Raw genomic sequence first — 27,949 nt, 5'->3', positions numbered from 1 at the left:
GGGGGAGGGGCAGAGAGAGAGAAGGAGACACAGAATCGGAAACAGGCTCCAGGCTCCGAGCCATCAGCCCAGAGCCTGACGTGGGGCTCGAACTCACGGACCGCGAGATCGTGACCTGGCTGAAGTCGGACGCTTAACCGACTGCGCCATCCAGGCGCCCCTGTATTTTATCATTTAATCTTTTTGGTAACAATGCATGGTGTAAATGTTTGTTTGTAAACTCAGTAAATGTTTGTTTAATGAAAAACTAAATTCAACCTTGTACCTCTCTCCCCTTCTCCAACACAAATTATGTTGAAGTGGTGCGTGCTTATTAAATATTTCAATGACTTTCTCGTCAACCTTTTATGTATCTCGCCCCTTCAGTACTCCCCAGCCCCTTAACTTCTTTGGGTATGTATATCCTCTAACATAAGCGTTTTTTTTCTAATTTATTTGTGCAGCCAACTCTGCAAAAGAAGTGACTTAATATATTACCAGGGGATTTAATAAAATCAAGACTCAAGACTCTCTTTTCCTGAAAAGAGAGCAGCTCTGGATCTCAGATTATTCGTATTTAGGAATTCTGAAACTAGTTTGACTTCATCTGTATCAGGTGTATGCATCACTCAATAGCTTCTATCTTGACCCCATCTCAGTATCCAGCTATCTTCTCAAAGTCCTGATTTCTTCTGATCTCCCCCAGTGTAAAGGAAAAGTTCTCCCTTCTTGTTTGCTAGCTTTATGTTTATCTGTATCCACAAGTGAAATAGACTGCAGTGTATTTTTGGTCTTTTGGGGTCAAGGTGAAGAGTAGAGTTAACGCAAAATGTTAATTAAATGACCTTTCAGAAAGCCTGATGGAGTGTACAATAAATTCTAGATTATTTTCACTTTGGCTGAAGATCAGTCAGTCCTTTGTTTATTAACCTGAACAGACATAAAACTTCATTTTTGCCACCTCATGATTTTTTTTTAGCCATTAGCTGTGGTCTGATTATTGGACTTACTTGACATTATGCCTTGTCTTGATATTTTCATTGATTTTTTTCAAAAAAACCAGAAGCTCTTTCTATATTTTCATTACAGAAGGCCTGAAGAATGAGCGCATACTTTTGAGAAATATCAATATTCATATAATGTTCTGATAGAGCATTGTTATCTCATTTTTTATTTCTATAGATAAAAAAAGGGAAGTCAAAGTAATAGAGTAATATTGAATTCAGGGAGATTTGTGGTATTTTAAAGAAACCAACCTCATAATCAATTAAGAAATAGTTTCAACCTGAGAAATAAAATTCACCAATGAGTAATCTTGAGATAAATTATTTTTAAAACACATGTCAGCATTATCCGTCACATAAATATATGACACAATAAAATATGATGAAGCTCCTGTTATTACACTGATGGCATAGGATAGGACAGTTACCATACTTTTGGAAAGTGTTATGAGACAAGGAAACAAATCACAATTTATATACATTACAGGTTGGCCTCTGAAGAAAAAAATAGATCATAAAATGCATGTATACAAGGGAGAGAACAGAGCTCAGTTCTTGGTCTTGGCAAATGTTGGGTGCTCAGGGATAGACTATAAATTTAAGACCCAAAGAAACATCTGGAAGGAGCTGTTCTGTACCCATCTGGCTGAATCCTTGGGTCCCTTTCAAAGCTTTTGGCGCCTATAGCAGCTGGATGGAGAGAACAGGGACTCTGGGAAATCTGACCTGCTAGATTCTAGGGCTAGCTGCCCTCGCTATTGACTTTTCCTTCATGATTCTGTCTGGATTTGTCGATTGATGAGCTAGTCCATGGAATTTTGGAATAGTAAAAAGGTAAAATTTGTTTCCTTGTACCTTGTCTCCCCACTTTTTCAATATTAATTATTATGTAGAAGATTTTCAAAACACACTCTTTTCCAAGAACTTTTCAGCAGTGCCATTATTTCTATTTGAAAATGTATAACATTTTTCTCTAAACCTTCATCTTTTCTTGTCTCCTACCCTGTTGTCCTCTTCCTCTTGGGATCTCTAACAGGACCTTGCCCACAATGTCACGTATAGATCAATGGCAGCTACCCAGAAAAAATGGTGGCTGATGATTCTTAACAATGTTTTGGCAGAAGGCCACCTGGATGGTTCAGTCGGTTTAGCGTCCGACTCTAGATTTCGGCTCAAGTCATGATCTCACAGTTTGTGAGATCGAGCCCCGCGTAGGACTCTGTGCTGACAGCGTAGCATTTGCTTGGGACTCCCCTTCTCCCTTTCTCTCTGCCCCTTGCCTGCTCACACTCTCTCTTTCTCTCGTGAAAACAAACAAACAACAACAAAAATGAAGTATTGGCAGAAAAGCTCACAGATACACAAGTTGTAGTACTTCCCCATATGCCTCCAACATATGTATTAGAATAAATAGTGCCTTTTTTTTTTTTTTAGCACAAAGGGAGACAGCGGAGAAAGAAACAAAGGGAAAACAAATACCTTGAAGAAAAGAGTGACTTTTCAAATGTGTAAGTTACCTAACCGGATGCTGTCTTTGTATCCTTTCTTTAAAGATCACAGATGTGTGCATGTCTGCTTCGAAGGACATAGGGGATTCATTTAGTGAAATCATTTGTTCTCCCTTTTTAAAAGTCTATAGTAATTCCATATTTCATCTGAAAGCCTAGCTGCCTATTGATTTCAAGACTAGCTTCTAGGGGAGCCCTCTGTGTGATTTGAGGGCTGATGAAGAATCCATATGTTATGACAGTTCAGACACCAGAGGGAAAAAAAGCAAAGGAAAGAGATGGACTGTAATTCATTCTCTACTATAATTATCGGTGAGTTTACAGTTAGCACCCTAGACCAAGTGATATAATTTGTAAACGCTGTGAGTTATGGTTCTGAACCCATGCCCTGGGGCCAACCCAGTTTGTACTACAAGCTGACATTTCCAAATCCTTTAGAATTTAGCCTTTGATTGCCCCATAGAAGTCAAAAAATTGTAAACCTTTTGGAATCCATCGATTGGTCATACTGAGATAACTTTACGAAACAGAGGAAACTGTTTATTCAAAGGCACTTGATTATTTCCATTAAAAAAAAAAATGGAGAACATTTCAAACTTCGGAGCATTTAAAAAGAGCACATGGTAGTGAGCATTGCAGTGATTTGTTGGGCCTGCATCAGATTCCTAGCTTTCAGACTCTTCTCCTCTCACCAAAAGTGAGGTGACCTGTTGGGGCTTCAAAGGGGACACAGCCCCGTGATTCTGTCCAGGAGGGGAACACATCCTTATCTACACTACAATTCCATGTTCTAACTACATAGTGAAATGGAGCCCAAGCCCAGGCAAGGAAATCTTGTCCTCAAAGGGCCCTGGCTAGAACAAATATGGGGAATAGGGTTTTGCTAAATCTGGAAGGTAGATTGCAAAAATCAACAGCTTGACTACTTTAATATGCATAAGGACCACCTAAGAGCTTGCTAAAATGTGGATTCTAAACCCAACTCCTGAGATTCTGGTGCAGCAGGATTTGGATGGAGCCCATGGATACCCATTTGTTACAAGCTTTGTTAGTGATTCTGATGCTGGTGATTCATGAATCACACTTTGAAAAATACTCGAAAAGACCATTCTGTTAGGCACTGTTCAAAAACAGGCATATATGGAAGTTTCTATATGAAGATTTAATTTAATCATTTATTTATTTCTCACCTACTATGAGCCTACTCATATGCAAATTAGACAAAAAGCCTTGCTCAAATGATAGAGAATTCGTTCTTTTCTTAAAATAAACTTAAAATATTTTATAATGTTCAGAAAGTATTGAGCTAACCAAGCAAACAGAACCTAGTACAATTAAGAGAAATGTCACTATTACTTTAAAAAAGTTTTCCTGCCTAATTTTTTTTAATTTTTATTTCTTTTCAGCCTGATTTTTAAAATTTTTTTTTTTTAGTTTTTTTTTTTTTTTTTTTTTTTTTTAGAGAGAGAGAGAGAGCAGGGGAGGTGCAGAGAGAGAGGGAGAGAGAGAATCCCAAGCAGGCTTCATGATGTCAGTGAAGAGCCCACTGTGGGGCTTGATCTCACAAAGCATGAGATCATGACCTGAGTCAAAATCAAGAGTTGGAAAAAAAAAAAAAAAAAAAAAAAAAAAAAAAAAAAAATCAAGAGTTGGACACTTAACCAAATGAGCCACTCAGGCACCCCTAGCCTGATATGTGTGTATATATATATATATATATATATATATATATATATATATATTTTTTTTTTTTTTTAAATAAAATAGTAAATGATATTTGCTTAAATGTAGATTCTTTACAGGCTCAAATCAAGTTTTTTAAAACTGTTTTGCACGTGAGAACATTTCACATGCTAAATTGCAGGTGAATAGGTCTATTTGACTATTAGCTTGTTTCTGCATATTGGGTATCAGTGCCTATGTGTCCTTAGGTTTGTGGATAACATATGACTGATAATGATTGCAATGTCTGCATTTCTTAATGAAAAAGGAGGAAGAAGAGGGGGAATAGAAAATGTGTGCCAAACTAATCTCCAGACGTTGAATTTATCCTTCAATTTTGTGGTGCCCAGCCTTCAAGATGATACCCAACGATCCCTGCCTCCGGATATTCATATTCTTGTTTCTTCTCATGTCTTGTTGGCCTTGGTGACCAACAATATGGCAGAGGTGATGAGGTGGTACTTCTAGACTATGGCCTCTGTCCTGCTGTCTCTGTAAGACATCTCGGAAAAGCCAACGGCAATGTCTTGAGAACACTCCGGCTGCCTTATGGAGGAGCCTGTGTGACAAAAATAGAGGCCTCCAGACAGCTGCCACGTGAGTTAATCTTCTTGATAGTGGGTGCCCCAGACCTAGTCAACTGTTCCAATGACTACAGGCTAACTTTACGGCAACCCTACGAGAAATCTCCAGCCAAACCAACCAACTAAGCTGTACTCAGTTTCTTGAACCTTAACCACTGTGTGATGTAATAAATGTTTCTTGTTTTAACCTGAGTTTGGGAGGTAATTTTTTATGCAGCAATAGAAAACTAATACAATTTCATCTACAGTTGTTATATATGTCTGTGATGGAACTCTCAAACCATCTGCCACTTGACCTTGTGATGCTCTCCGTCTAGAAAAGAGAATTGGGAAGGTAATTTATCTTCATATAGTTGACCATATTCATTCGTCACTAGTGGTTAGTAGCCTTTGAAGTGTTAAGAACAGAGATAATTAATAAACAAATTCTCTTTTGTACCATATTACATAGAAAAGGTCAACATTTTCCTATTAAATGAGTATACTTATGTTATTTGAAATTGGAGGCAAAACCATAGTCTTTGATGCTATTTTGTCTTATTAATCACAAATTTAACTGTATGGAGTCTAAAAATCAAATGAACATATATTGGTTCCAATTTCAGTCCTAGACTTAATCATATAATATTAAATGAGGAGAAAAGAAAGCAAAAAAAAGTTATCCCATCACAATTCAGTCTTAGAATTATACTCAAGTTGATCACCAATAAGATCACTTTAAGAAACAGATTACATATATATATATATATATATATATATATATATATATATATACACACACATAATTTGGGGAGAGAGAGAGACAGTGCACATACAGATGGAGAGATTCTTAAGCAGGCTCCATGCCCAGCAGGGTGTGATCTCATCAACCATGAGATCATGGCCTGAGAGGAAATCAAGAGTCAGACGCTCAACCAACTGAGCCATCCAGGTGTCCCAAGAAATAGCTAACATTTTTTATATTGCTTTAGAATCTAACTTGAAAATAAAGAAGAGGTGACATCTCCAAGCAGAAAAGATTATAAACTTTTGTTTTAATCTAATAACTTTTGGTTTCCAAGCCCAAATACTTAGTCATATCTCTAAATGAACTTAACTATTCTTACTATTATGTCTAAAAACATTTTTGATTTACAAAACATATGGGAAAGTTTGCTATGATCTTGATTATTTTCACTGAATCTTCAAAATTAGTTTGAGGTGTCACCAACTGTAACTCATGAAAAAATATGGTTTTAATTTTGAAAGAAGTAGTATGTTGCTGATGGATAGCCATGACATGTATATAAAGATGTTTTGCAATATTGAAAATGCTGTTAGGAAATAATTGCACTTCATCAAGGCACTTGAATCCACAAAGGTACCTGGTAGCTAAAAAATTAAATGACCCCTAAATATTATAAAAGGTTAGCCTAGATTTGGCAAAGCTTGGGGTAGGCAGAATCACTACATGCCTTCTCTCCTCTCTTAACCACATACCTTGCAATCTTATTTTCCAAAGTCTCTCTCTTTAAAACATAAATTTCCTATTATCTCAGGGTCTTTTGCTCAACTAGAAGAAGATCTCTCAATAACTTAAGTAACCAGCGTTGTATTCTCACAAATTAAGGTGCATGTTACCTCTAATTGGTCCAAATTAAAGTTATTTTGGGGAGCGAGATATCTTTGTGGCTTCACCATTCATAACATATAAGAAGTTGCTTATTCCATCGGAATAAGTATAAGAATTTTCAAATGTGTTTGCCCAATTATATTTTCCAAGCTTGTAACATAAAATGAATATCTATTGTTCATATTGATATTATTGTCCAAATCTGGGAGGAATATTTCCATAAGAATGTTTTAAGGTTATCAGTAGACTTTTGATGATGGAGGTATTAACACCAGTTTCTAAAATACTAGTATACAACTGGCTTGTTAAATGTTTAAGGAGAACATCTAATGAAATTAAAAAAACCAAAAAGCTGGTGCATGTGTGTGCATGTATACTTTCAATAATTTCAATAGGTAGTAACAAACAACTTGTTTTAAAATTGCTTGTTATTTAATAGGTTCAACTCAATAAATAAGTAAATGAAGTAACTCATTGGTATTACTGAATTCTGTATAGCATAGATAATTTTATATAGCCTTGTATAATTTTAAGGGCAGCAAACTATCAAACTATTATTAAATTGTTTTATTAAAAAGTTTGGCGAAGGGGCACCTGGGTGGCTCAGTGGGTTGAGCCACCGACTTTGGCCTAGGTCACGATCTTGCAATTTGTGAGTTCGAGCCTTGCGTCCGGCTCTGGGCTGACCGTTTGGAGCCTGGAGTCTGCTTCAGATTCTGTGTTTCCCTCTCTCTGCCCCTTCCCTGCTCATGCTCTGTTTCTCTCTGTCTCTCAAAAGTAAATAAATGTTAAAAAAAAATTAAAAAAAAAAAATTGGCCAAGACATAAGGACGTATTCATGGGTCACAAATGATAGCACTGCCATTCTTAAAAGTCCGCAAAGACTTACCATCTTACTTGAGATAAAATTTAAACACTTTTCCATGGCTTACAATTTTCTGCCCTATTTCCCTCGGCAACCTCCTCTGATACCATTCTCTTCCCCTTTCATTATGATCGAGCCACATTGTTCTTTATTTCTGCTTCTATAACAAACCAGACACATTCTCCCCTGAGGGTATTTTGTATTTGCTGTTTTTAACAAGGTGTTACTGCTGCCTTTATTTACTAGATTTGCAGTATCTGACAGGACTTTGCTCAGAATCCCAGGCACCAGTCAAGTGGAGACTACTTTAAAAAACGTTTAAAGAAAGAACAAAGCTAGTGGGTTCTCAATATCTATTGGCAGAAAAGCAAATTTTCAGCACACTTTTGAATTCAAGTGATCGTGTACTCTACTAGTGAATTGCGTTACATATACACATGCACACATACACACACAGGCACACGCACACGCACACACACATATTCCGTTCCCAGCAGTAACCTGATATAAAGCCAACAAAGACATTAACACTACAGTATAACTAACATCCCTCAAAAACAGAGATGCAAAAAGTATAAGATGTTACAAGGGAGTTTGAAAATTTGAAAGCAGTTTATGTTTCCAAAAGAGTCAAATGAAATAAATCTGAAAACTTAGGGGCTGAAAACTAAGCAAAATTGCTATTCTCATAAAGCTCAATGTCTAAAATATAGTTTCGATGAAGTTTGCACTACCTAAGTTTATTTCATGGATGTTACCTTAATTTAATTATACATATTTCAGAATTTAAATAAAGACTATCTAAAGACAGTACAATACCTGTATTCAAGGGGACTTTACATATATTATCCCTAAATCTCAAAGAAGATAATACTGCCCTATTTCAGAGAAGAAATGTAGGTTCAAATATACTGAAGCATTTGCTTAAGGGCATTCAATTAGTAGGTTTCAAATTTGGGTCCATCTGACTCAAAACACATTTTTTTTTTTCTGTAATGAGTAAGTGGAAATTTCAGGAGCTATGAAAGCCAAGTTGTGGAGGGATGTTTGGGAGTGGACGGGGTCCCTTCAAATATACCAATAAGCAACTGTATTATAGAAGGTGCAGAGAGTAGTAAGAATGACTTTCGAAGAATGAGGCTAAAGTTAGGTCATAGAAAAATGTTAGTATCGTTGGATAATAGAATTAAGTTCCCAGATGAAGGGACTGAGGTCCTTTTTTAGGCTTAGCTGCCCTATTTGATGAAACTGATGATTCCCCCTTAATATCCAGTCTTCCCTTCTTCCTTTTAGGAAAAGAACCTCCTACTTCCAGCGGCGTTTTCTTCACTCATTTGACTTACCAGAAACTATGTCAGTCAATAAAAATAGTTTATCCAATCATGTCAGTTGAAAAATGTCTGTTAAGTTCTGAAATACCCTATGTCATTTTTCCTAGTACTTTAAACACTTGTCATGGCATCTGATGAAATGATGAAAAAAAAAAAAAAAACCTCACCAAAACTATAACAATTTTTAATTTAAACAAAAGTTATGAAATATTCTGAACAGAGACTGGGGATAAGAAAGAGGTAACAAAGGGGTTTGGAATGGGTTTATTGGACCCAAATTCATGCTGTAGTCAGAATACTAGTCACAGCTGCACTTATAGGATAATTTACTTGGTATAGACTTGGAACCTGCTTCAACAAAATCTTTTTATTTATTTTTTTTAATTTAATTTTTGTTTTTGTTTTTCTGGTGTCCCGCTAAATCTGATCAGAGCAGTTTATTTAACTTCCACGGTCTCTCTGCTTATCCCAGTCTGGAGACCAACGGTTTACCTTTAATTCAACTGGTCCCAGATGGGACACTACTGAGGTTCAATAATGAATATGTCCCCCTTTTCCCGACGTGGTTAATAACATGCAAATTTATGTAAAGTTTTCATAAATACTTATAATTCTTTTGAATCATGTACCAAATAGGTTACCAGATTATAATTAAATTTTCCTCACATTAATTAATGTCCTTTTGAGTTATTTGCAGTGTTATTCTTATGTGTTCAGGTTAATATTAGATACTTCAATTACATAGGAGAGATTTTCATGTCGTATTCATGTAACCACTAAATTTGGTTTCTTCAAGGTGAAACAGGTCAGTCAAAAAGATACCTGAAGGTCCTCTATTTTAGTCTCCTGCTAGTCTGTGAAAGGTTTTAAATGTCTGAGCAGTCTGGACTCAAAGTTAGTTAAAATATTTCATCTTGGATATACCCTTTCATCTTCTCTATACCCACCCATCTAACTTTTTCTCTATCTAGGATCCCTAGACCTGACTCCCTGAGTTTTGTTTGTTTTGTTTGCCTTTCTCAATCCAACCAAATTATTTTCATTTGGTTCCCTCCTTAACTGCGTTTCACAAGGATTAGATCTGCTCTTTCTGACTCTCAGCTTCTACTACACTAAAATTACTGTAGTGTTTTGATGTGGAGTCATATTGCAAAAACACCATTAAAGTAACTACATTAAAGTAACTACATTTATACGCTTTTAAATTAGAGACATACCAATATGTTTGTGAGAGGCGTTACAGTATAGAGGAAACTGACACTGGTATTCTGAGCCTCTCTGTGCCTTACGTTTTGTTTTTAAAAAATATTGAGAAGGGGTGCCTGGGTAGCCCAGTCGGTTAAGTGTAGGACTTTGGCTCAGGTCATGATCTCAAGGTTCATGAGTTCCAGCGCTGCGTCGGGCTCGATGCTGACAGCTCAGAGCCTGGAGCCTGCTTTGGATTTTATCTCTCTCTCTCTCTGTCTCTCCTCTGCTCACACTCTCTGTGTCTGTCTCAAAATAAGTACATAAACTTTTTTAAAAAAAAAGTAAAATAAAAAATATTGGGTAGATACAAAATAATATTTATAAATAATCAAAAGGCAAGAGAATGATAAGACATCCATACATGAACCTTCTTCTGATCTAGTGCGAGAAACAAAAGAACATGATCTGTGAAGCCCCTTGTGTCCTTGCACCAATTCTTTCTTCTCCCTCTTCCAGGAAATTACTTCATTCTTAATTTTATGGCCATTATTACCTTAGTATCTCAATTTGTTGCTTTTTTTTTAATGTGTGAAATGAATATAATAGCAGTGATCAACCTAATAGGGTTGTTAATACTAATGAATTAGTGGATACAGACAAAACATCTAGAATCCTGTTTGGCAGGCAAATCAATAAGCATAACCATTGTGATAATGATGATGATGGCAATGATGGATACACTTAACATTGTCATGCATATCATTGCTTTCATTTTGTTTAGAAAAACATTAGACTATTTCTTTGTGTCCTTTGAAGCACTATGAAAACACAGTACTTAGTCATTTTTTCTTAAAGTAAAGAACTTCTATATACTAGATGAAAGATTCCCATAAGTATGGACATATTCCTCGGGAAGTAGTCTTAAGAACCATAGAATTTGGGGAAATAATTTCCAGTGAGTATCAGAATATTGGAAAAACAACAGTTGGATCCTGAAGACAGTTTTCATTCATCACAAATTTGTTGCAAACATTTCAGAACTCATGAACCAAAGTTTCTACCTAAGGTGCTATTTTATTGTGTTTGTTTGTTTGTGTATTTACTTATTTATTTTTAATATAATTTATTGTCCAGTTGGCTAACATACAGTGTGTAAAGTGTGCTTTTGGTTTTTTGGGTAGATTCCCGTGGTTCGTCGCTTACATACAACACCCAGTGCTCATCCCAACAAGTGCCCTCCTCAATGCCCATCACCCATTTTCCCCTCCTCCCACCCCCCCATCAACCCTCAGTTTGTTCTCTGTATTTAAGAGTCTCTTATGGTTTGCCTCCCTCTCTCTCTTTGTAACTCTTTTTTCCCCCTTTCCTTCTCCTGTGGTCTTCTGTTAAGTTTTTCAAGATCCCCATAGGAGTGAAAACATAGGATATCTGTCTTTCTCTGACTTACTTCACTCAGCATAATATCTTCCAGTTCCATCCATGTTGCTGGAAATGGCATGATTTCATTCTTTCTCATTGCCATGTAATATTCCATTGTATATATAAGCCACATCTTTATGCATTCATCAGTTGATGGACAATTAGGCTCTTTCCATAATTTGGCTATTGTTGAAAGCGCCACTATAAACATTGGGGTACATGTGCCCCCTAAGGTGTTATTTTAAATTTGTGGAAAATGTTAGTGTATTTGTGGTTGGGGATTTCCTTGTATTTACCTCTCCTCTGTGCTTAACCAGAAAACAATCCTTTTTAAGAATGAGGCCAAGTCTCATGAACTAAACCATAATCCAAATATTCAGAATTACCACCTTGTGTATTAATGTGACAAAACTGGGTCACCTGGGTGTCTCAGTCAGTTAAGCGTCCAAATTTTGGTTTTTGGCTCAGGTCGTGATCTCATTGTTTGTGAGACCGAGCTCTGTGTCTGGTTCTGCGTTGACAGCATGGAGTCTGCTTGGAATTCTCTCTCTCCTTCTCTCTCTGCCCCTCCCCACTTGTTCATTCTTTCTCGCTCTCTCTCAATAAATAAATAAACTTTAAAAAATATTTTTAATGTGACAAAGCTGAAGAAAATCATTTCAAGGGGCAATGTAGAGGAATGTATGAGGGCACAATTTTATTCAGTAACAAATCTTTGGGCTTGAAAAAGTCTATGCTTTGGGCACGAGTCAGAAAAGTTATGATAGAAGAGGCATCAAAATGTCTTTGCGATCAATTTTACTGCCTCTGAATAAAAATCACATAGACACATCTGAGAAGATACTGACTTAGAAAAAACTTGTTAAAAATCTCAGTATTTTTACTGCATGTAATCACACTCATAAAAACTGCACATATCATAAGTATGAAGTGCAGGGGCGCCCGAGTGGCTCAGTCAGTTGGGCGTCTGACTTCGACTCAGGTCATGATCTCGCGGTCGGTGAGTTCGAGCCCGCGTGGGGCTCCGTGCTGACAGCTCAGAGCTTGGAGCCTGTTTCAGCTTCTGTGTCTCCCTCTCTCTCTCTGACCCTCTCCCATTCATGCTCTGTCTCTCTCTGTCTCAAAAATAAGTAAACGTTAAAAAGAAGTATGAAATGCAATGAATTTTCAGAAGGTGAATACCCTCAAGTTACCATCCACCCAGATCAAGAAACAGACATCTTCAGCATTACGCTGACTGCCTTTTAATGTTTCTGATCATGCTTCCCTCACTGAGCAAGAAGGTGAAAATGAAAACTGATGTCTATAAAGCTGGGGTAAAGAAAGAAGATTTAATCAACCAATATCTTAGCCTACCACTTGATCAATTTTATCAACAGAATACATTTCACTATGGGACCTTCTGCTAGGCCACCTCACATGGACACATCAACTTGGATCTCATCGTACACCGTGGTGACCAATTTTTTATTTTCGTTGATTTATGTCCACATGGGGCCGGCCAGCAAGTGTCTTAGCACATCATCCTCACCAATGGCTTTTCCCTCTGTCTCTCTCTCTCAAATGAAAAGACTAGTTTTAATGAGCAAAGGTATTTGAAGAGTCATGTCTTTCTCTTTTTCATCAAATTTAGGTACTAAAAAAAAAAAAAAAAAAAAAAATGGTAATGTCAACCCAACCAAGAATTTGAATATTCTCCATGTGTTTAATCTTAAAGAAAACTTTAAAAAATTCATTTGAAACAGTTGTTGTCACTGTCGTTTTAGTGTGGCTTATGTTTTGTGTGGTACGTGAAATCTTTGGAACATCAACTTTGGGACATTCTTTCACTAAGCCATCGTGAGCAGATGAAGTATTTGGATGTTACGTGGTAGGCATTGCCAGCAGAAAAGGAACTAGTTAAGGGGCGCCTGGGTGGCGCAGTCGGTTAGGCGTCCGACTTCAGCCAGGTCACGATCTCGCGGTCCGGGAGTTCGAGCCCCGCGTCGGGCTCTGGGCTGATGGCTCGGAGCCTGGAGCCTGTTTCCGATTCTGTGTCTCCCTCTCTCTCTGCCCCTCCCCCGTTCATGCTCTGTCTCTCTCTGTCCCAAAAATAAATAAACGTTGAAAAAAAAAAATTAAAAAAAAAAAAAAAAAAGGAACTAGTTGAGAAGAGGCCCAAATGAAAGGTGTATTTAAATGTCTATATATTCTAACTCCAATTTCAGAAAGCATAGACAGTTCATCTACCTCTGTTCAAGAGAAGAATAATGATTAGTCCATTTTGACTGAGAAGGGATTTCACATTCAGTAGTATCCATGGAAATATAGCTTTTCTGTGCCTGTTGAATTCTAAAAAGACAGTAAAGGTAAGATCAGAAAACAACAAGGAAGCCTTTAAAAAAATTATTTAGACCATTGTATTGGGTGGGCAGGGATAGCAGTAGAGATAGAGAAATTTAAGACGAGCTAAAATAAATGTATTTCTTTGTAATCGATCTCCAGTCCTATTAAACAGCAGGCCATTTGTCCATTATTAAACATGTAACATGTGTTAATAAACTTTCCTTCCCATGACAGACATTAAAAACTCAACCATTAGTACAGAATTCAGATTCGTTGTGTGGTAATTTAATGAAAACCTTAAAAAAAAGATTATCTATTTTAAATATTAAAATACTGATATATGCATACATTTATGCAATGTGACATCTAAGCATGAGCATTATATAATATATACACATTAGTATATGGAGATCATTCTCAATTTTTTTTATTTAGCACTAACACATGTACTTGGTTTGACTAAATTGAACACTACAAAAATCTTGCCAATAAACAGTGAGTCCTACTCCATCCTAGATCCTATGCCACTTCCCAGAGATAATTATTATCAAAAGTTTCAGACATGTTTTATAGAAACTTCACATCAAATTATACAGCACATACACACGCAATCAACACGGTGGGTATAGGTCTCAGTCCACAACAGACGTATGTAAGAGATATTGTGTTTGTTTATTTTCCTAGAACCAACGAAATTTCAACTTGCTGCTAGGCTGCTATAAAATTCAGATTCATTCTCAAGTAGTAAGAACTGCCCTCCCCCCCCAACACCCACACACAAACCATTTTGCCTTTCAGTGGTGCAATGATCTTCCCTAAAATCCCAGGCACTCGAGAACATCCTCTGTCAGTAAGTCGTCAATCTCTTCTGGCTACCACCAAGATAGCCATTCTTGCAGTTGACAAGGCTGTCAGTCCAACTTCTCTCTATACTTTGAGACGCATGTATATTTGATAAGGCTAATCACCTTTCTGAGAATTTTCCATCTCCCGACCTTCACTGTTTGGGTCACAGTATGGATTACCCATACTTAAGGACCAGGAAGCCTCTCCTCTTTCATAGGGGTCTTTAAAAACATTTTTTTAATGTGTATTTTATTTTTGAGAGAGAGAGAGAGAGACAGAGAGAGAGCGCGAGTGGGGGAAGGTCAGAGAGAGAGGGAGACACAGACTCTGAAGCAGGTTCCAGGCTCCAAGCTGTCAGCACAGAGCTTGACTCGGGGCTCAAACCCACAAACCGTGAGGTCGTGACCTGAGCTGGAGTCTGCCACTTCACCAACTGAGCCACCCAGGCACCCCCATAGGAGTCTTTTTTAAAATGTATGCTGATTTTATTACTGTTCTTACATTTTATTAATCATTTTCACGATCAGCTATAGCACTGAGAAAATATTCTGTAGCCTTAGAATTTACTCCTTCTGCTGCTAATTGTCAACCTACTTCCTGGATACATTTCTGGAGTGCCACTTTTTCTCTCTTTTTGGGAAACAATAACACACAGCACAAATTCAGTGTAAATGCAGCCGTTAGAGGGAAAAGGTATTTACTCATTTTTTTTTTTTAGAGCATTCACATATACGTGAAATGACTCATGTTGTTGTTTTTTTTTTTTTCTTCGTCTTGAAAATATATGAGGACTCTTACCGATCAGTGCTATTTGTGGTGATGCTGTGGCTATTTACCCCCATCCAGATAGAGTCGTCTTCATGTCCTGATTCCCTCTGGGGACAGCTAATGAACACTTTTTGGCATATGTCCAGAAGCCTGAGCACCATTATAATTTATTTCTATCTAAATTACCCCAATTTGGGCAAGGATGCTGAATTCTGCTGATTTCCCATAAACTAGCTCCTTTTGATGAATGCTGGTTTATCTCTTGATGCAGGATATGAGAGTAACAGAAAATAAACACATATACACACAGGTAAATTTCTCCAACCTTGTATTTTGAATCCAACAATTGCTTTTTCTTCTTCTCATTGATTCAGTTAGTAATTAACACTGTGCTCTACAATGAATGTCACTTGCATAATTTGAACATTCAACAATATTAATATTCCCTTTTTTAGACACAAAAACGAACCAAAGAACCATTTAGCCGTTGTTTGAAGCATATTTTGTAATCAGATTGGGCATTCGTGATTGTAAACAATGAAATGGTGAATTATTCTTTAAATCTGCAGCTCTGTCAGGATTTTACAATCTGATCACTTACATTAGAAGAAAGGAGGCTACATAATAAACTGATTTCCTGAAGAATTTACCTTAATCTAGAACTCCACCAAATATTTCTTTTCTCAAACTCTTCCCCTGTTAATTATTATTGTATCTGAAATCTATAATTTAAAATAACTGTAAATAAAACTGACAGAAGCCATTTGGAAAAATAGTAGCCTTACAAGCAAAATAGCCACCTAGGCTTATTATTTGCCAGCTATGAATGTAAATAAAAATATTAAGTTGAATTTATTTAGCACAAGAAAGCGGAGGCAATGTTTAAACATTACTTACACATTGAAAAACGATTTGGCGGGTATCTACTGAAAAGGGGCAAGGTGTGGAGGAAATGCTGAGAGGCACAATACAAAAATCTCCTCTCACATACTTTACACTCTAGCTGGAAAAATAAAACCTATAAATACCAGAGAGCTACAAAATCATTTTTAAAGTGCAAGAAGAATGAGATATAAATACGGAAACGTTTCTCAAAGATGTTGTTAAATGTCAAATGAATGGCTCAGATAATAAATTCAAAAAAGTTAGAGAAGGGTCAAGGTGCTGTGACTCAGAATTAATTCATGAGGGTCTCACTAAGCATCTATTTTCAAGGATCATAACAGGGCAGCTATAGCTTGATGTGATGGGGCAACCCTGTACTGGCTCAAGACAGCCCATAACCAGCCACTCTTTCTTACTCTGCGTTCAGTGATGTTGCATAAACAGCATGAAATTGTCCACGTTGAGAGTATTTACACCACAGAAAGTGGCGGCCTCTACAAATTAGGGATTTTTTTTTTTTTTTCAGACAAACATTGATAAACATGTACCAGCATAAGGGACCTTATCAAAATCTAATTCAAGTATTTATTTGATTTCTATCGAAACACTTTTTTGTTTTGCAGATGAGGAACTTGAGGCCAAGGACTTGAAATGACGTGAGCTTGAAGTCACATTGTGAGCAAATGGCAGAGTCTGATTGTCAGGTTGGTATTCCTTCCACTTCGTAGGGCTGTTCGGGTGTTGACAAAATTCACTTTAACTGCTAATGAATCCCCTGAACTCCCAAGAGTTGATGGAACCTTGAACGGCCAGGGTATTGGAATCCCCAGAGTCCAATAAAAATCCCTAATGATGGAAAAAGCCCAGTGAAATATGCTTCCGTTATCTATTCCTACATAACAAATATCTCAAGATTTAGTGACTTAACTGTTTATTTTGTTCACAGTTTTGTGGGTCAGGAGTTTGGGAGGGTGAAGCTGGGTGGTTCTCAGTTGTGGTCCGTCATGTGAGTGCAGTCAGACTTTAGCTTGGACGGCAGCCATCGGAACTCTCAACTTTCTGGTTTTGCCCAGGATGCTTCGCTCGCCTGGCAGTTGAGGCTGGCTGGTTGTCGAGAGCCTGCTGACACTGACCATGGAAGATTCTGCACATGGCGTCTTTAATGTAGTCATTTCAAGTTAGTCAGACTTCCTCCATGGCAGCTGAGTACTCCAAGGACAAGTGTTGGGTGAACAAGGCAGAAGCTACGTGGCCTTTCCTGACCTAGGCTTGTAAGTTACATAAGGCCACTTCCACCATACTCTCTAGTGGTTGAAACGGTTGTAAGCCCAGGAAGGTTCTGGGGAAAGGAACACTGATATCACCTCTTGACTGGAGACATCTCAAGGAATTATGTGGCTTTTTTTTTTTTTTTTTTTGAAACCTGACTCAGAAGCCAAATTGATTTCCTCCCAATACTCTAATAAATAAACTTTTGGTTTCTACAGAGTATTATTCTATTTTATTTTCCTATCCGCCGATAGAAAGGAGAACAAATATTAAAAAAAAATTTTTTTTTAATCTTTATTTATTTTTGAGAGAGAGACAGAGTGTGAGCAGGGGAGGAGCAGAGAGAGAGGGAGACACAGAATGCAAAGCAGGCTCCAGGCTCTGGGCTGTCAGCATAGAGCCTGACGTGAGATTCACACTCAAGAACTGTGAGATCATGACCTGAGCCGAAGTCGGATGCTCAACTGACCGAGCCACCCGGGTGCCCCGGGAGAACAACAATTTTTAAATCTTAGTACAACCTAATAAAAACGCTGAGTGTGATTCTGTTTTCCTCATTCTCTCATGCTCTGTAAGAGCCATTTTGGTAATATTAAATAATATTTAAGGAAAGCATTCAATGAAATGTAACATTACCATTCTTGATCTTAAGAAACTTAAAATATAGTTGGGGAGATATAATATTCATTCATGAATTCATTCTGTCATTCAGGAATCAATTATTGAGCACCTCCCCTGAGCCACACTCAGACCAGGCACTTGAAAAACAAAGAAAACCAGATACTGCCACTGGCTTTAATAAGTTCACAATCTATTGGGAACACAAACCACACAGGTGCATGATGCAATGGGATAATCAATCGAATTATGAAGAAATCTCTGTAGAGGCCGAGAGAAGAGAGCCATGAGTTCTTCATGGTAACAGTGTGTAGAATTTCTAAGCTATTGGAAATTAAAAGTATGAATAATTAAGTAATATATTTCAAGGCGTCTTTCCCTAGGTTTTCATATTTGTATTTAATACACACATACCTGAAACAGAGGCATTAACAACACAGAGAATAATCAAGTTTCATTTGCCTGATTTAAGAGATGTAACTTTATAGCCTCTGAATTATATCCACTCAATAAACTTCTCTTTGATTTTATGACTTTTTCGAGACTATGGGAAGGTCTAGAAATGCTTTTAGAACCAAGAAAGATTATAAATATATAGTTTGAAAGCAATTCTTCCAAAGGTTGGAGCCAAATTTAAGAACAAAAATATTAAAAAGTAATTTAAGACAAAGTGGATGTCGGGGGGGGGGGTGGGTGCGGGGAGAGAGAGAGGGGGGAAAGCATTGCTATGTAGGAATGACTGATACTTCTAGTATGATAACTGGGATCTGAATAAAATGGATCTGATGCTTCTTAAGCACATGCCAGATCACCTCAATTAGTATTAATATAAGATATAAAACCAAAGAATATAGGTAATTTAATGACTAAAAGAGTATAACAGTAGAGCAGAGCTTTAACACAAAGATGTCATTTCAGTGGGGTTCATCCTTACTTGAGGTTACTAGGGTTAGGCTGACTAGTATCTGGGAAATTTAACAGAAGTGACTTTGTGAAGAATCCACATAACATGACCTTATAATTATACAGTCTGTCCAGGTGTGGTTCCTTTGTTCATGAAATTGGATTCTTTGCTGCTCTTCAGTTTTACTTTATAATAGATTCTCAAAGTGCAGAAATACAAACTTATTGAATTTTCAAACCTCAGAACTGATTTAGAAATCTGTACAAGTCACTTTATAAAACTATTTGCTTCCTTCTAACATGTATTCCAGTAAACCTGACCCCTCCTTCCATTTAGTCTCTCACATTGAATGACTGGGTTTGATTGTCTTCCCCCACGGGCCCCAGATCAATCTGTTCAGTGCTAAGACTTGGGAGGGTCCACAAAGTGCTAGGAAAGAGTTACCGTCACTAGGGAGATTTGCGCTTGCCTGATCGTAAAGTACTGAGAAGAGGTTAAGTGATTTTCAATCCAATATTCTCCCTGGCTAAGTTGCCGCTATTGGTTTCTCATCATACAATTCTGCCACTGCCCAAATATCTGTCAGAATGGGCTATGAGACGCTGCAGTAACGACAGTTCCTGAATCTGAGTAACTCACAAACAGCAAAAATGTATTTCTCAGTCTTGCTATATCCGTCTCTTGGACTGGCAGTGGCTCTGTCCCATGTCACTCTTACTCAGGGACTCAGGGTGACAAAATCTGCACATTTATCATGTCCCTGTGGCAGGAAGGAAAGAACATGGCTGAGTGCACCCTCTTTCAACAGGGCTTCTTTCTGGAAGGGGACAGCTTACTCCCACTCACTTTCTGTTTCACATTCCAGTGGCCAAAGCAAATCACTCTACAGAAGGAATGTACAATCCCATCAGGAGAATTGAAATGCTGGTAACAGCCCCCAAAATTGCCATGGTGCCTGGGTGGCTCAGTCAGTTGAGCGTCCGACTTCGGCTCAGGTCATGATCTCATGATTTGTGGGTTTGAGCCCCGCGTCGTCAAGCTCTGTGCTGACAGCTCAGAGCCTGGAACCTGCTTCAGGTTCTGGGTCTCCCTCTATCTCTGCCTCTCTGCCGCTCACACTCTGTCTCTCAAAAATAAATAAAACTGTTAAAAAGTTTTTTTTTTAATTGCCATATCTTACATTCCTATTATTAATAATTAGACTTCTAACCCTAAGACAAAAAAAATTAGCTAAAATTTGCATCATAAAAATGATCCATAAGTGATGTAATTGTCATGCGTCTCATATGTCTCTCTCTCAGTGAAATAGCATCGATATCTACTATAAAATTAGTACGAAAATATACATTCTTTTAACATCAGGAATATGATCATTTCAGAAGTGAAATGTATCGAAACTGTATCTCCAGGAGAAAGCTTATCCATTTTACATAGTTTAAATTATCTTTGAGGCTCACTTGATTGTTACTGAACCTGGGGTGATACCCAGCCCATCACAAACAGAGCAGGCTAGGAGCTTTCTAAAGCTAATTTCTGCCTGGGGGCTCTGCAGTTTAATCATCTCACTTTCTCTCTTTTTGAGTTTCTATTAGTGCTGGATTCCTGGGGTATTGTTCAGTAGTGACTCTGAGGTGGCCTACCCCGAGTTATTTTAATTTTTTTTCTCCCTGTCTAAGAAACTGCTGGGGAAGGTCAACCTAATCTCCACCTTTCCTCAACATGACAGATTCTCTACAAATTGAGATTTGTAGACTTCAATGGCTCATGTTCTCCATTTCCTTCCAACTGAAATGCATTCCCTTTAGTGCTGATCAAGTCAGAGCAGAGAAGGACCTAACTGGGGTGAGGGGAAATTAGAACCATAATTCTAAGAAAAATGTCCATATTTCCTGGCTCCCAATACTCAGAGGTTTTCCTTTCACTGACCCTATTCAGTCACAATTTTTTTTTTTCAGTTTTGTTTGTTTGCTGTTTTGTATGCTTTTTGTTTGTTTGTCTAAGCTAGATGCTGTTTGGGTGACTAAGTCACATTCACAAACAAGTTACATGATGGCACTGCGTCCATCAAAAATCTCGTATTTTACTACTGATAGAAATATGGATTATGCATCCATTCTACTTAATGCTGTTTGTAAGTATAGACAACTTGAAAATACGATTTTCCTTATTATTTATATAGGAAATAGTTTTAGAGACATTTCTTTTGGGAAATGTCTTAATTGGTGGTGTCTTTTCTGATTTAAGTGTTAATTTTCTGTTACTATTTAGATATGTTTTCTTAGTTAATGCTTTTGGACTCAAAGGAGAGGCCCACATGTTTTTAAAACTGAGAAACTTAATTCAGTTCATTCTTTCAATTTACCACCAGGAACATTAAGGTTCTGAAAGGTTTTTTTTGTTTTTGTTTTTTTGTTTTTTGTTTTTTGTTTTGCTTTTGCTAAGGGAAGAAGAATTTCTGAGAAATCTTTGTAAAACAAAAAACATGCTTTCAATAGACATAAAAAAGGAAAATCAAACCACTAATAATATGTAATATTAATAAGCTTTTAGTTTATGTTTGGAATTTCATGAGTCTGTTATTTTCAAGACACATAAAATAACTAAAGTATAGATTAGCTGAATATGTTTTACATTCATATGCATAATTGCTAGTTAGTGGCTACCTAGAGTCTGTGTTAAAGATTCTCATTGGGGCACCTGGGTGGCTGTCGGTTAAATGCCCAATTTAGGCTCAGGTCATGATCTCATGGTTCATGGGTTCAAGACCCATGTCGGGTTCTGTGCTGACAGCTCAGAACCTGAAGCCTGATTTGGATTCTCTGTCTCCCTCTCTGTCTGCTCTTCCCCCCTCACCCTGTCTCTATCTCTCAAAAATAAAAAAACATTATTATTTTTTTTAATTCTCAGTCTTCACAGTGAGGTTCTATGATTGATTTTTTAATGTCTTTCCTGGTTCAGAAAATGGAAGAAATGGCACCCATGCCATTCTTTGTGGAGCCTTACGTGACACAAAATAAAAGCAAACAAAAGTGACTGGTAATGAACACTGTAGTTTAATTTTGATCACAACCCTCTACAAAGAGTATAAAACACTTTGGTTAGCTTTGTGCACTCCATTTTTCCTGTCAATAGAGTGGATGGTTTGTTTTCAGGAAGTTTTAAAGCTAATTTTGAAAGTCATGGATAAAGAAATTGTGGTTTATATACACAATGGAGTACTACGTGGCAAGGAGAAAGAATGATATCTGGCCTTTTGTAGCAACATGGATGGAACTGGAGAGTGTGATGCTAAGTGAAATAAGCCATACAGAGAAAGACAGATACCATATGGTTTCACTCTTATGTGGATCATGAGAAACTTAACAGAAACCCATGGGGGAGGGGAAGGAAAAAAAAAAAAAAAAAGAGATTAGAGTGGAAGAGAGCCAAAGCATAAGAGACTCTTAAAAACTGAGAACAAACTGAGGGTTGAGGGGGGGTGGGAGGGAGGGGAGGGGAGGTGATGGGTATTGAGGAGGGCACCTTTTGGGATGAGCACTGGGTGTTGTATGGAAACCAATTTGACAATAAACTTCATATATTGAAAAAAAAAGAAAGTCAGGATAACAGAAGTAAAATGTATGTGGCCATCTTGCTTGGATAGGGGGAGTATAACGGAAGTGGCTGTTATCTGATGATTTCCTGCAATCTTTGGGGACTACCAAAGAAATGTATTGGTCAGAAACAGTTCTAAGGATGTTTCTGAGAGGAGCTAATCAGAGAATACACCCTTGCGATTTATTCTTGGAAGGTCTGCATTTCAATTTATATACCCAATAAAAAGAACATTGGAATTTACAGTGGAGGAAGACTCAAGGGAAGGTCTTTGACGACGGCTGTGAAGTGTGGCTATTTTTTCCCCCTACTCAGTAAGCAATGAGGACACTGAAAATTACTGTAGAAAACAAATAAAAAAAAGAATTTACAAAGTATGTGTTGTAAAATTGCCCTGAACATAGAAACAGTGAAAAGATAGTGAATTCTTGACAATTAAGGACACAGAAATTAACAAAGAACTCTGCCAAAATTTGTGTAGAATGTATCGTAGGCAATTGCTACCAGAAAAATTTTCTTATACTCTGAAAAAGTGAAAGAAATTTGAGTATACCATGTATTTTTTAAACATCATTTATCAATAAACGTTCAAGCAACTATTTGTCTCAAATCCTACATTTTCACGGCATGAGAATCAACAAGGTAGTTTAGACTTGGAATATAAGTCAGGAATTCCAAATCTAACTTCTAGATTTGTCACTGCCTAGATAGGTGATTTGGAGCAAGTCATGTAATGTGTCTAGACTTTATCTCTTAAAATGTTGTTTTTGGATTAAATACTCTCTAAAATATAGTTTGATTCTAAAGTGCATTATGACATGATGTAAGGCAGGTGAACACCACCTCAGTACTGACACGACTGGTCATGGACAGCAGCTGGTGGGACCAGTTGAAGACAAGTCTTGAAGACAAGACTAAGACAGATGTAAGCTTGCTGCTCTTCACTTCCATGGATTGGAAGTTTAGAGAAGACAGGGAAATTGCTCAGTCATTGTCCTGACCCAACCTGACAGTTCTCAGGCACGCTCTTGGTTGGCATTGTGGAGAGGAGAGAATTGGATCAGGAAGGTCATGAGGAGCCAAGGAAGTGGACCCACAGGTCCTTTTTAAGTTCTTCCTGCATACAGCCAATTTTCTAGAAGGCGCACCAATATGGTTGTCTAGACTTGGAATATAAGTCCAGAATCTCTGAGTAGATATGAAGTTGTGCTGTCCTAAGTAGATCTGAGGTGCCACCCTTCAAAGTGAGGGAGCCACTAAAGTATGACTGTTCCTGAGAATCTTAGAATCACCTGTGGGACTTTGGGCTCTGACCTTCGTCTTCAGATCTTATTTCTCAATCGCTGGTGAACGTGCTAAAATTCCAAGGGGCGGGGGATGTATTGCATCCACCCAGACTATTAGGGCAAAAAATAATTTAAAAAGTCACTTCATATTGTTGTGACAATCTTAACCTATGTGGCAAACTGATAAGTTACTATGGATTCCTCTCTATGTGGGTGTCTCTACAGGGTGGTTTGTGCATCCTCATAGTATGCTCTGTGGGTTCCAAAAGCCAAGTGTTCCAAGGGAAAACAAAACAAGTGAAACCAGAATAGCCTGTGTGTCCCAGCCTTGGAGATCACATGGTGTCACTACCACCACAGTTGTAAGTCTTTCCAGAGTCAAGGGCAGGGGATAGTTACCCCACGTCTCTGAGGTACATCAAAGTCACCTTCCAAGAGCTTGTGGAAGGAGAGACATTGTTTTACATATTTTTTTTTGTAAAATACTGTCTACCATATCAACCTAAAATTCCATACCCAAAGAAACCATTAACTAAGTACAAGAGTTGAACAAGATTTTTGCAGACGTGTTAGATGTCAAACAACTTAACCTCCTGTGTACTAATTCCTAGGAAGCCATAGAAGAATGTGCTTTACCAAGACATAAATGAAATCCAACAAAGACACTGATGGAAATGTAGGAAGGGAGAGACCTGACACTTTAGAGAGATGAAGGACTCCAGGATGGTGAAGAGTGATTTCAGAGTGGCATCTGTGTACCACCCACAAAGACCAACCAGCCGAGATTAGAGCAGGTCAGAAGGCTCTGCAAGTGACGTCTTCAAGAAGATGAAACTTTACAATGCAATATGTTGGATATATTTAGAGGGAGACTCAATCAATTAGAAGAGAATTTGAAACTAAAGTAGATGAACACACAGAAAACTAAGTAAACAAAAAACATGACAGTTGACTTCGAGGAAAACAGAGTTTTACAAGAAAGGAAAAGTTGTTATCATGTGCTACATGATTTATTTGAGAATAATGTTTCTTATAAGGTCATGAAAACGTCAATGTTAAATAATTATATAACTCAAATTGTGCTGTAATTCTATTGGGAGAATGAGGTATGTAGTTAGAACATGTAGTTAACATCTGAGTGGACAGGGGGTGGGGGTGCAGATTAAAGAGAACTAAATCTTTAACCTCTACAGTAGGAAATTAATCGGTATGTCTAAAATTTAAAAAAAAAAATCAAGGGGTTGGGTGATGGGCATTGAAGAGGGCACCTGTTGCGATGAGCACTGGGTGTTGTATGGAAACAAATTTGACAATAAATTATATTTAATAAAAAAATTGAAAAAATCAAGGGGTTGTACGGATGCTTTTTAAAGATATTGATACAGGGGTATCTTGGGTGGCTCAGTCGGTTGAGCATCTGACTCTTGATTTCGGCTCAGGATATGATCTCACGGCTTATGAGACTGAGCCCCACATTGGACTCCACACTGACAGCATGGAGCCTGCTTGGGATTCTCGCTTTCCCTCTCTCTCCATCCTTCCCCTTCTCATGCTCTTTCTCACTCTCAAAATAAATAAGCAAACTGAAAAAATATAAATATATTGCTTCATAAATTTATAAAAAGAGCTTCAAGTGGTTGTGGGAAATGGGAATAGGCATGGAGGGGGGTTACAGGGGAACAAGGACATTTTTTTTTCACAAATCTTATAAAACTATGTAATTCATGAGAACAAAGAATAAGGAAACCCACTTTTTGGTTCGGACAGCACAGTGTGATCTTTATTTCCTGCGATCACGCCCATATATGTTTCTAAGGTCCTCTGCAAGGGAAAGGTGGAGGGATGGTGGCACCCCTCTCTGTCTCCCATACAGCAGCCAGGGCCTCTCCTTGACATTGCAGGTGCTCTGTCCACCGTCCTTGTGCACCCAGGGTTCGTAGAGGGAGGCGGGGCCTGTATCAAAGTATCCTCCTTGGCTTCCTCCTGGCTCCGTGGCCTTGGAGGAGAGACTTTCTTCTTTAAAAACAGCCTTTGATAAATGGGAGAGGAATAACTATCACATCCAGAAAACTAATCAAGCTTCCCAGGAAATATGAATGTAAATAAAATATTGATTAAAAGCTAAAAGGATTTTAATTAGGTTACTTAGTTTAATAGTTTAATTTGGCAGAAACAGACAACTTGGACAAGGTTCTTTGTGTAAGCACATTTTAAATCACTTATTAAAATTTCAGACGGCAATCTGAGATTAGCAAAAGGATCTTCAAAGGCAAGCAAGATGCCCATTTATTTTATTTTAAAACTCAAAGCAATACTAAGATGTTACTTTGTCCTCAATCTAAAATAACGTGAAATCTTGAATATATTATAACCCACTTTGACCCTTACACCATCGGTAATTAATTTACATTGAACAAAAAAACATAATTTGATAGGCAAACATCACATACATTTTTATTGAAGATCATTCGTGTTTTTAATAGAATAGATATTTCTTTCAGAGATACAATGTTATAATGTAGAAAAAATGGATCCCTGAAAACGTACAACTCATGGCAGAGTAAGGTATTATTTATTCAGTCCAATTCAGCTAGTACATAAACTATTTTGAAGTAAGACACCTAGAGAAGTTCTATTTTGAGTCTTTGTTAGTAATTACATATCAATATACTACATGGCACACTTCAAGGTCAAAGCTAAGTCTGTGCTGACCTTCAAGATGGTAAGGCCTGTGGAGTATATCAATTGAAAATAGTCACTATCGGGGCGCCTGGGTGGCGCAGTCAGTTAAGCGTCCGACTTCAGCCAGGTCACGATCTCACGGTCCGTGAGTTCGAGCCCCGCGTCGGGCTCTGGGCGGATGGCTCAGAGCCTGGAGCCTGTTTCTGATTCTGTGTCTCCCTCTCTCTCTGCCCCTCCCCCGTTCATGCTCTGTCTTTCTCTGTCCCAAAAAAATAAATAAACGTTAAAAAAAAAAAAATTAAAAAAAAAAAAAAAGAAAATAGTCACTATCAGGACAGACTCTGAAGACACATTGCCTGGGGTCAAATTCTGTTTTGTCACTTGTTAGTCACAAGACTTTGAGCAATTTAGATAGCATTCCTATGCCTCAGTTTCCACATTTATAACATAGAAATTGTACTAATCATGCCTACTTTGCAGGGTTGTTGTGAGAATTAAAAAAGAATGAACTTCAAGCACTTAGCACATGAACCTGTGGACTGTAGTCCGATAACAGTAAATGCTGTTTCTATAAGTATAAAAAGCAGATGCATTTAAGGTGGTTAAATTGCAGAAGCTGAAAATCTATGTTTTGAATGGGAGATAAAGAAGGATAAACATCATGGGCTGTGCTTTCAGATAGATTTGGATTCAGATTCTCACTCTCACATTCACTAGCTGTGAATTAAGCTTCTTAACCTCTCTGTGCTTCATTTTCCTCTTGTATAAATGAGGATAACCACAGGTCAGAGTGTTGTTGAAGAGTCAATGATAAAATGATACTAAAACCATTTACAAAGCTTGACCCGTAAGAATTGTTCAAACGTGAAGTCACTATCCCTTCTCTTCTGAAATAAATATAAAAGTAGAGGATACAAAGCTGATGAAATGCCCTGTAGAAATGTATTGAAGCGATGACTCACAAGGTGGCTGTGTTCACGAATTTAAATTCTCTAAGAAGGACCTCAGTGCTACATCAGTTTTATAATAGTTACCCAAACACAGGCAGGCCTGAGTATGTCCTGATACAATAGAAGTCCATCAATTACCCGTTGCAGGAAAGAAGGCATTTCCACTCGTAGGCAGACTAATCTCGCATATCAAAGATGCTGCTATTTACATAAAAGCAACCACGGCTTTTTGTAAAAGTTATGAAACAGTGAGGGTGACATTCACTCTCCCTTTGACAACTTCACAAAAAGTGCGGAGGGCACCATCCCCACTTCTTGGTTGTTTATGACCTCGGTCCAGACATTTGACTGACCACACATCAAGATATCAGTTTGAAATTTTTATGGTATGCCAACTTCCAGACAATTTCCCCAATGTATTTCACTGATACTACAGATACATGAGGGTGAGAACATAGTTTCCAGAAGAATATTTAACATATTTTCTACGACTAATGAAAGTAAATGAGGCAAACATACACCACTATCATTACTTTTTAAATAAATACTTATAGATAGGCCAACAATGATGGTGATTAAAAACAGTGCAGAGTGAGGGGGAAATGTGTCT

This window comes from Puma concolor, chromosome C1 (assembly GCF_028749965.1).
Source record: "Puma concolor isolate L17-30 chromosome C1, mPumCon1.1.hap2, whole genome shotgun sequence".
NCBI lineage: Eukaryota > Metazoa > Chordata > Mammalia > Carnivora > Felidae > Puma > Puma concolor.
This window is presented reverse-complemented; position numbering follows the sequence as displayed.